The following is a 10,993-nucleotide window of genomic DNA, read 5'->3' as shown; positions in this document are numbered from 1 at the left end:
CAATACCGCTGAACCAAAGTATGACATGCTGGTAAGCAGTATGACTTGTATCGCCCACAACTCACTTGTGTTCTACTCATGCATATAATATCTACGCATAAACCTGGCTCGGATGCCACTATTGGGGAACATAGTAATTTCAAAAAAATTATACGCACACGCAAGATCATGGTGATGCATAGCAACGAGAGGGGAGAGTATCATCTACGTACCCTCGTAGACCATAAGCGGAAGCGTTATGAGAACGCAGTTGATGTAGTCGTACGTCTTCACGATCCGACCGATCCGAGTACCGAGCACACGGCACCTCCGAGTTCACCGCACGTTCAACTCGATGATGTCCCACAAACTCCGATCCAGCAGAGCTTCATGGGAGAGTTCCGTCAGCATGACGGCGTGATGACGGTGATGATGTTGCTACCAACGCAGGGCTTCGCCAAAGCAACGCTACGATACGATCGAGGTGGATTATGGTCGAGGGGGGCACTGCACACCGCTTGGAACAATCAACTTTTGTGTTCTAGGGGTGTCCCTGCCCCCGTATATAAAGGAGCAAGGGGGAGGATCGGCCAGCCCTTGCAGGGCGCGCTAGGAGGAGGAGCCCTCCTCCTAGTAGGAGTAGGACTCCCCTTTCCTACTCCTACTAGGAGGGGGAAAGGAAGGAGGAGAGGGAGAAGGAAGGAGAGGGAGGAAAGGAGGAAAGGGGGGCCGCCCACCTAGTCCAATTCGGTTTGGGCTAGGGGGGCCGCGCACCCTGCCTTGTCCTGCCTCCTCTCTTCCACCACTTGGCCCATGAGGCCCAATACTTCTTCCCCCTATTCCCGTAACTCCCCGGTACTCCAAAAAATACCCGAATCACTCGGAACCTTTCCGATGTCCGAATGTAGTCGTCCAATATATCGAGCTTTACGTCTCGGCCATTTCGAGACTCCTCATTATGTAACCAATCTCATCCGGGACTCCGAACTACCTTTGGTACGTCAAAACACATAAACTCATAATACCGATCGTCATAGAACTTTAAGCGAGTAGACCCTACGGGTTCGAGAACTATGTAGACATGACCGAGACACGTCTTCGGTCAATAACCAATAGTGGAACCTGGATGCTCATATTGGTTCCTACATATTCTACGAAGATCTTTATCAGTCAAGCCGCATAACAACATACGTTGTTCCCTTTGTCATCGGTATGTTACTTGCCCGAGATCCGATCGTCGATATCTCAATACCTATTTCAATCTTGTTACCGGCAAGTCTCTTTACTCGTTCTGTAATACATCATCCCGCAACTAACTCATTAGTTACAATGCTTGCAAGGCTTCTAGTGATGTGCATTACCGAGAGGGTCCCAGAGATACCTCTCCGACAATCGGAGTGACAAATCCTAATCTCGATCTATGCCAACTCAACAAGTACCATCAGAGACACCTGTAGAGCACCTTTATAATCACCCAGTTATGTTGTGACGTTTGGTAGCACACAAAGTGTTCCTCTGGTATTCGGGAGTTGCATAATCTCATAGTCATAGGAACATGTATAAGTCATGAAGAAAGCAATAGCAATATACTAAACGATCAAATGCTAAGCTAACGGAATGGGTCAAGTCAATCACATCATTCTCTAATGATGTGATCCTGTTAATCAAATGACAACTCATGTATATGGCTAGGAAACTTAGCCATCTTTGATTCAACGAGCTAGTCAAGTAGAGGCATACTAGTGACACTCTGTTTGTCTATGTATTCACACATGTACTAAGTTTCTGGTTAATACAATTCTAGCATGAATAATAAACATTTATTATGATATAAGGAAATAAATAATAACTTTATTATTGCCTCTAGGGCATATTTCCTTTAATCGTATCTACTATATGGTTCACGTTCGACCTTTCAGTCTCCAGTGTTTCGAGGCCATGTCTGTACATGCTAGGCTCGTCAAGTTTAACCCGAGTATTCCGCATGTGCAAAACTGGCTTGCACCCGTTGTATATGAACGTAGAGTTTATCACACCCGATCATCACGTGGTGTCTCGGCACGACGAATTGTACCAACGGTGCATACTAAGGGAGAACACTTATACCTTGAAATCTAGTGAAGGATCATCTTATAATGCTACCGCCGTACTAAGCAAAATAAGATGCATAAAAGATAAACATCACATGCAATCAAAATATGTGACATGATATGGCCATCATCATCTTGTGCCTTTGATCTCCATCTCCAAAGCACCGTCATGATCTCCATCGTCACCGTCTTGACACCTTGATCTCCATCGTAGTGTCGTTGTCGTCTCGCTAACTATTGCTTCTACAACTATCGCTACAACTTAGTGATAAAGTAAAGCAATTACATGGCGATTGCATTTCATACAATAAAGTGACAACCATAAGGCTCCTGCCAGTTGCTGATAACTTTTACAAAACATGATCATCTCATACGACAATTTATATCTCATCATGTCTTGACCATATCACATCACAACATGCCCTGCAAAAACAAGTTAGACGTCCTCTACTTTATTGTTGCAAGTTTTACGTGGCTGCTACAGGCTTGTAGCAAGAACCGTTCTTACCTACGCATCAAAACCAGAACGATTTTTCGTCAAGTGTGTTGTTTTAACCTTCAACAAGGACCGGACGTAGTCAAATTCGATTCAACTAAAGTTGGAGAAACAGACACCCGCCAGCCACCTTTATGCAAAATAAGTTGCATGTTTGTCGATGGAACCGGTCTCATGAATGTGGTCATGTAAGGTTGGTACGGGCCACTTCATCCAATAATACCGCCGAATCAAAATAAGACGTTGGTGGTCAGCAGTATGACTATTATCGCCTACAACTCTTTGTGTTCTAGTCCTGCATATCATCTACGCATAGACCCAGCTCTGATACCACTGTTGGGGAACGTAGCATGTAATTTTAAAAAATCCTACGATCACGCGAGATCTATCTAGGAGATGCATAGCAACGAGAGGAGGAGAGTGTGTCTGCGTACCCTCGTAGACCGAAAGCGGAAGCATTAGGTTAACGCAGTTGATGTAGTCGAACGTCTTCACGATCCAACCGATCCATGTACCGAACATACAGCACCTCCGTGTTCAACACATGTTTGATGTCTACTACGAACTTTATTCTTGTAGACACGTGTTGGGCCTCCAAGTGTAGAGTTTTGTAGGACAGTAGCAATTTTCTCTCAAGTGGATGACCAAAGGTTTATCAATCCATGAGAGGTGTAGGATGAAGATGGTCTCTCTCAAACAACCCTGCAACAAAATACAACAAATCTCTTGTGTCCCCAACACACCCAATACAATGGCAAATTGTATAGGTGCACTAGTTCGGCAAAGAAATGGTGATAAAAGTGCAATATTGATGGTAGAAATATATTTTTATAATCTGAATAAATAAAAAAACAAGGTAGCAAATAATAAACGGGCACAAAACGATATTGCAATGCTTAAAAACAAGGCCTAGGGTGTAACAGCCTGGTTTTTGGCCCTTTTCTTTTTCTTTTGATTTATTTGATTTTTGCTCTGTTTTTCTTTTTGGAGTGGTTCTGTGGCCTTGCCACCTGGGAAATCATCCTCATTTCCCCTTCCAAGTGGCTCATCATTCTCAAAACCTTGCCAAGATCATGTCACTTCACTCTTTGACCCAAAACCTAAAATCTTTTTCTTGGGAATATTCTTTTTTCTAATTAAAGAAATAACCTATCTGCCCTAAGTTGTGAAGCAACCTATATTTCTGTCCATCCAAAAGTTCCCAAATAATTCTCAAAATTTCTTTGGGTCATATGTTTCTCAAATATGCCCAAACTTTCCTATCCTAGCCCAAGAATAATTCCCCAATAATTATTCTTCATTTCTGTCCAGAGGGGCACTTTGTGAAGGAAGTGCCATTTATCCAACCTTGTTTGCTCCCAAAATTTTTGGGCATTCTTTTATGTCCAAATAATTTCCCCATGCAAAAATTCAACTTTATTTGCCAAGCCAATCTTCCTCAGTGATTTTTCAAACTTTCTGTCAGACAGAAGGCTTTGTGAAGGAAGTACTAGCTAGGGTTATCCAAATGAGTTGAAATTTTGCACACTCCTTATGTGCTCATATCTTTACACTCCCCCAAATAGCAGCCCCATCCAATCATCTATGTGAGCACAGGGTCAAATATTTGATTTTGTCAATATTTTCCGGTTATGAAGCAACTCCATTTTATATTGCTTCATTTTGCTTGAAAATTTACCAGAGCATTCTCCTACCCAAATAACTTCTCTACACAAAATTTGGGATCAATTCATCAAGAAAATATTCCTCTAGAATTTTTGCAAGTTCCTGGACAGAGGGAATAGCTGTGAAGGAAGTACCATTTTGGTGAATCCATTTGGTGTAAACTTTTTACAGCATCTTCTTATGACCAAATAATTAAGCCTTGCCAAATTTCAGCTCAAGTGGCATCTCCATGTGAGTGCACCTTCCTAATCAAGTTTCTGGACCCATAATGTGAGTTACAAAGAAACTATATTAGTTTGTCCTCTATTCTGCCCCAAAACCTCCAGGATCATAGTCCTTCCATAGCTAATCACCCCAGACAAACTCTTTGGCGCCAGTAAAGTTCCTGTTAATCACCAGTGCACGGCCAAGTTTACTGCAGTAAACTTCAGACGATGATTACCATTTAACCAGACCATTTTTAATTGATCTACCACCGCAGTTGAAACCTCCCCTGGAAGAACTTACCACTAGACAACAGGTTCCAGCCCATCTCCCCCGCTACATGCCAGTGCACGTGGTGACCGCGTTAATGGCATCACTGTGCGCGCGCTCTTTGCGCAGTGGCCGCGTCCAGGGCATTGTTGCTGCTTCATCCGCTCCCCTCTCGTCATCTTAGCGCGCGTGTGTCCCTTGGTTTCACCTCGTCGTCGCCGTTCCCCTGGACCCCTCTCCCCCTCCGGAAGCTTCCTCACCGATGCTCGCCCATGGGCGAACAGTGGCGGTTTGGCTCGGAGCTCGTCGTCTTCTTCCTCCCTGCGCTCCTTTGGGTTTCTCCTCCCCGTGAGAACCTCCACTGCTCCTCCTACATCATCTACCTCCGAGCTCGCGAGCGTGGGCACGCGTCCGCGGTGTCGGACACGCGTCCGCAGTGACGCCAGCTCGACCCCCTCCTCCCCCACCTATATAAGCCCATCCCGAGGCCTCTCGACCTCACCATCGCACTTGCCTCACTCCAAGACCCCTCCCTAGCCAGTCACCCAAGCTCTAGGAGCTCTCCTTGCCACCGATCCCCGCCATGGCCTCCGCGGCCACTCTCCTTGATTGGCTCATGCCGGAGCCCCTCTCCTCATTCCTCCTCCACCAGTAGCTCAACCAAACCACGGCGAACCTCTCCCATCCCTATTTTCCTCGCAGGAGCCGCTGTGGCCACGCGCCCAAGTTTCGGCCGCCGCCCTCGTTCTCGGTCGTCGCAAGCTGCCGTCGTTCCGCTCCGTCCTGGCGCTGCTTTGGGGTGCAGATGGGTGCGGCACGTCTCGCCGCACTCACCTGTGCCCTCACTCCAGCGGGAGGTGGTGGGAGATGGCTGGGACGGCACCGGCCTCGCTACTGCCTCCTTTACTCTGCGGGCGCGCGTCGAGCGAGAGGAAGGAGATGAGGCCGCTCTCTGCCAGCTGGCCGTGGACCCTGCAATCCCACCTGGCAGTGGCTCACACCGCGGTCCCGCCCCTGCTGACTGGATTAAGTGGAGGCGTAAACCAGTGAGTGCGTTTTCGCTTTCAGAAAGGGTCTTTTCCTTCTCCTTCAGCCAAAAGTACACTTCCCTTATGCGAAAGTGTATTTTGTGTCTGTTTTACCATGGAATACGTTTTCCCTAAAGTGAAGGCGTATTCTTTAAAGTACGCTTTCTGTTTTTCTGTCCAGGCCCAATTTGTTAAGTTTTTTCTTACAGATAGGTCCCTGGCAGAAAAACAAGTGTATCTTTTCAACCGTAGCTCCAAATCAGGTGATTCCAAAGCCCACATCTTCGTTTCATCGAGCCCGTTCAGATGGGACTATTTTCACCATGATTTGACATTCTGAAAATGACCAATTTTTCCTGCCCTTATTCAGCCCCCTCCGAGAGAGTACATTTTCTGGCGATTCGTTCCGCGAGCTTCTCGCACTTTCTCCCGGTGCTTTCTTCCACCCCAGGCAAGCCACACCGTCTATTTGCATGATTGCAATGCAATGACATGGTTTATTTATTTGAACTTGTTTAAAATATTGCATTAGCTATGTATGATTTGTTCATGGCATTTCTCGGAGTATTGTTTTGATCTTGATGTTGCCATGATATTGCCTGGAGCTCTAGGACTTATATTTTTTATGATTATGTGGATGGCATGTTGCCTTTGGATTATTAGTGGCTTATATTCCGATTACTTTCATGATGGTATTATGCTTTGGAGTATTACTTTGGATGACATGTTGCCTTTGGATTCTTAGTGGCTATTATGATTATTTTTCATGTTGGTATCTGGTATTATATTTCGGAGTATTACTTTGGATGACATGTTGCCTTTGGATTATTAGTGGCTAGTATTATTTTCATCATGATGCTAGTTGATATTATATTTTGGAGTATGATGTTGGAGATGATGCTTGCATGTGGATCATAGCTGGATAGCTTGTTCTTGGTATTTGAGAAGTAGTAGTATCGTTCTTGGATTCATCATGATAGTAGTGTTACAATATCCTCGGAGTATCTTGGTATGATGTTATGATGCTTGGATTATTTGTTGGATATGCTGTGACTTGGATTATAGTTTGATAGATGGTATCAGAGTATCAGTGAGCACAGTTATATTTTTGGGGTTAAATTCCGTCATTAAGTTGGTCGGGTGCCACCGAACCGGGCTTTTCTAGTGCAACCACATTTGCCTTTTTGGGGAAGGCCCTAATGTAGTCTATTGTCGTGCCTCTCGCCGGTGCCTCCAACAAGGGAAGGTCATGCGCGGGCGCTACCCTGATCAGGTAGGACGGCATAAACCTTGTGTGCCCGTAGTTGGTATTGAGATCTCTAGTCCTCGTTTGGGACTGTTTTTGTTTTGCCACGACGGTGGCCGTTGGTCCCTTTGGTAGGCACGGGGCCACCCAGGACTGAACCCAAAAGGGGTGTTGGTCGGAGTGGTCGGGAGAGTGTCATGGCAGTAGGTCGGTTTTGTCAGAACACCGTTGGTCCACCCGAATGGGAGTGTGAGGCCATGGGTTCCGTGGTGTGGGTAAAGTGCGCTACCTCCGCAGAGTGTGTGTGTTTAAATCTATCTATAGTCGCGTCCTCGGTCATGGACATAAGTTCATACTAGGTCATACCGTTCGATCAACACTCACATGACGGAATGACTTATAGGTGATTTATATGTTGATATATTGAGCAGTACAGTTTGGCAGGATGATGTTGATGATGTTGGGATGATCTCGAGGATGATTATCCAGTTGTGATGTGGTCACGAGGTGATCATGTGGATGCTCTGTTTGTGATCCGTGAGTGATCACCATTTGGTTACGAGGTAACCCATTGAACCAACTGTGGTTCCGTTTTCTGATCCATGAGTGATCACCGTTTGGTTTGGATCATGAGGTGATCGAGATGGTATATTACTTGGCTGGTTAGCCAAGAGTGTTATGGTTATGGAGATCTGAGATATTGGTTTATCAGTATGATAGTAGTTTCATGCCATGCTTAGTAGGTGCTTCATCATAGTAGTTGTTAATTTAATTAACTTGTTTAATGGTATGTTATTGTCTTGCCTTGATGTTTATGGTTGTTGTGAGCTTGCAAGTACATTCAATGTACTGACCTGGCGTGTCATGCCAGATTGCAGGTGATGCCATGATTGCTTGATTGCTTGTCGAGGTTGCCGTGCGTGCGAGCTAGATCGTCTCCCAGCCAGAGTCCCTGCGGAATGGAGTTCACCGCCTTCATCGTCGTTCCGCTTTTTGAAGTATTCCGCTGCTTCGAGTTGTTCCGCTGCTAGCATAGAGCAAGTGTAGTATCACAGGCGTAGTATCGTCGTGCTGATGTGCTTCTTTGTAACATTAGACCCTTGTATTATTATTCTTGTAATAAGAGCTGATTTGTTCTATGTCAAGCAGTGTCATATTCCAAAGACTTCTCCTCGATCTCTGGGCTGGAATACGGGGCGTTCCGTTTTCTCTAAGACGGGGTGCCACAACGCTTGGTATCAGAGCAGGTCTAGTTGTAGGACGCCCTAGTCAGTGCGAGCGGTAGAAATTGGTAGTATAGAGTATGTCTTGTTTGTTGCATTTGGTTGCTGCATTTGGTTGTTGCATAGCATGCATATATACCTATTATTTTTGCAACTGATGATTTATCTGGTGAGTGTAGATGGCATCGGTTCGCATCCACTACAGCTCCGCCCCTGCATTTCTCCAGCTTTCTTTTCTTGCATGTTCTTTGGTGATTGGCGTTATTTCTGTCCTAGCAGAGTGATGCCAAGTGATCCCGACACTGTTTGCAGAAATGATGCTCAGGTATCGCACCAATGTCTTTCTTTTAGCCCCGCCTATCGTTTCGGTGGTAGACATGCTTCTATCCTGAATGGTGCCTTTTATCTTGTCTTGTTGGCAACCCTTAATGATCTTAGCCAGCAGACTCAGTTTCCCCGCTATCCTTATTTCTTGGACGAGTACGGATATTTTCCGTCCGCTTGATAATAATGTGGCAACGACATTTGTGTCCTGCTACATGCTTACCAAGTACGTCCTCGCCTCCGAGCTAGTCCAGGTTGCTACCTGGCTAAGCTAGCACTTGGTGTAGCGATGTTTACACCAATTAGTCCACACATGTATTCGTCCTTGTGCACATCGTCATAGCATGCTAGATCGTAGAACCGAAGATCCCGCAAGATTTGTGTGCTTAAGTAGGCATGCATATTGTGTGACTAGCAGTAATATGTGACAGTGATTGTGTGTGTAGTGATTGTTGTTGTGTGCTTTTCTTTAGTTGAGTTTTCTTTTGCTTCTTTTTTTTGGGCCCCGATGTTACATTATTTTTTCCCTATAAAGAGTTGCTCATCAACTGACACCGGACTCGAAGAAGTAATAAGGAGTTCAAATCTTTGGAAACTCAGCTAAACAGAATGGAATTATCAACCGACTACAGTGAAATGGGGAATATCTGATCTTTAGGCTGATAATCAAATTTTGCATTAGTAATAACTCAAGGCTACATTAGTACAAAATCCTCACAGCAGTAATGATCAAGTTAGCAGCAAGGCAAATCAGATGCAAGCTCAATGGTATATTTTCAGTCAAAGGTATGGATCATATACAAAATTTTGGCTCAGCAATGCATGATGCTTGAAATATGTTATCATCCGAAATAAAGTCAGAATGTGATATGCTCAAAGAAGACAGTCAAACAAACTTTATCATGCAAATAATCAGCCATAGAATATTATGGGCGTGTGTGTACATTTCAGTCTGCATATTAGTATGAAGCTTTGGATGTAAGAAACTCAGTCTTCTTCCACACGCTATCGGAAGAAATTTATGATGCAAGGCTCCTCAATTTTCCTCACCATGATATGTGAACAGTTTCCAACCCAAGATACCCAGTCTTTCACAGCAAGATACCTTAGTAAAAGCTTCTGACAGATGGAAAATGAATCTTTCTCAACAAGCAACCCGAGGATAAGCTTCTCAAGTACGCAAACCCGGCTTCTCCTGCACAATACTCAGGTCAAGCTTCGTGTGTAAGCTATCGAGGCTTCTTATGCATGCTACCCAGACAAAAGCTTCGAGCAGAAGCTAACGAGCCTTCCTCGGCAAGCTACACGAATGGCTTTTCTTTGCAGTTCAAGGATCAGATTTGCAATAATTTTGTCAGAGGTACAATGCATTCAAAACATATGCCTACCGCAAGGATTGAGTGTTCGGTGGCATATTCTTCTTATATATATGGTGAGCATATATCCCTAGTCAGATTAGTCACTCATATGGGATACGACAATGATCCAGCAGATATACCTAAGAAAGGTACGGATCCCACAGCCTCATGAATCATGCAAAGGAAAATAAGCAAAGATACATCTCATGAATACAAGGATCGACAAGATCTAAAGATGACAATCCAGAATCCACAGTCTTGACAATGGTCATCAAGGCAATTATTCCCGTGCCTAACAAGGTGATATATGAACTCTTGTCACCCTCTTGTATGATTGGCCTCAACAACAAGCTTTGTATAGTTACAAGCCCCGAGTATATGTCATATACGTGCGGAACCCAAGCACAAGGAATAATGGCAAAAATATTGCACTAACCACAACCATGGTCATACGAAGAATCAAGGACAGGGTCCGGATACCCAAGTCAGTTGGAGGCCGTAATTCCATATGGATCCACAAAGGCATACTCTCAGCGGCCTACCCTATTTTACAAGGATTTCATATCCTGCTGACCCACTTAAAATGGTTAGTGTGGAAAAATCCAATTGGGTATACCAACAAAATGAGAAAATCAAAAGCTGAACAATCAGCTCAGACCTGGTATACTCACTAATGGAATCAAGTACACGGTCAGTCTGTCAGGAAAAACAATTGTCCATCAGCCCCTGTCGGGCCATTCTCAAGATGTAAATATTTGAGGTATGACACAGCTATAACTCCATACACCGTTATATTGCTCATGACAAAAGGCAGTCAGATCTTTGGTACATATCTCATGCTCGAGCCAAAGAAATAAATCAAAATCAGTACCACCTATGAGCAGTCAGATCCCGTCCAAAGATGGCCATGATTAATTCTCAGCATTTATTGAAATCAGAAGGCTCGCATTTATTTGAAGCAACCCCATGACAGAAGTAAAAAGGTTTCCATGACAAAAGGAATTTTTTTGCTCAAATTCATTGGATATCACCACAAGTATGGAGAATCAACGTCAGTAGAAAGGAATTGGTATAGGAGCAAAAACCTGACAAAATTTGGGAAAGGTGAAG

The sequence above is a fragment of the Triticum dicoccoides genome, chromosome 2A, assembly GCF_002162155.2.
Source record: "Triticum dicoccoides isolate Atlit2015 ecotype Zavitan chromosome 2A, WEW_v2.0, whole genome shotgun sequence".
Lineage (NCBI taxonomy): Eukaryota > Viridiplantae > Streptophyta > Magnoliopsida > Poales > Poaceae > Triticum > Triticum dicoccoides.
The sequence above is the reverse complement of the archived record's forward strand: the minus strand, read 5'-3'. Positions refer to the sequence as shown.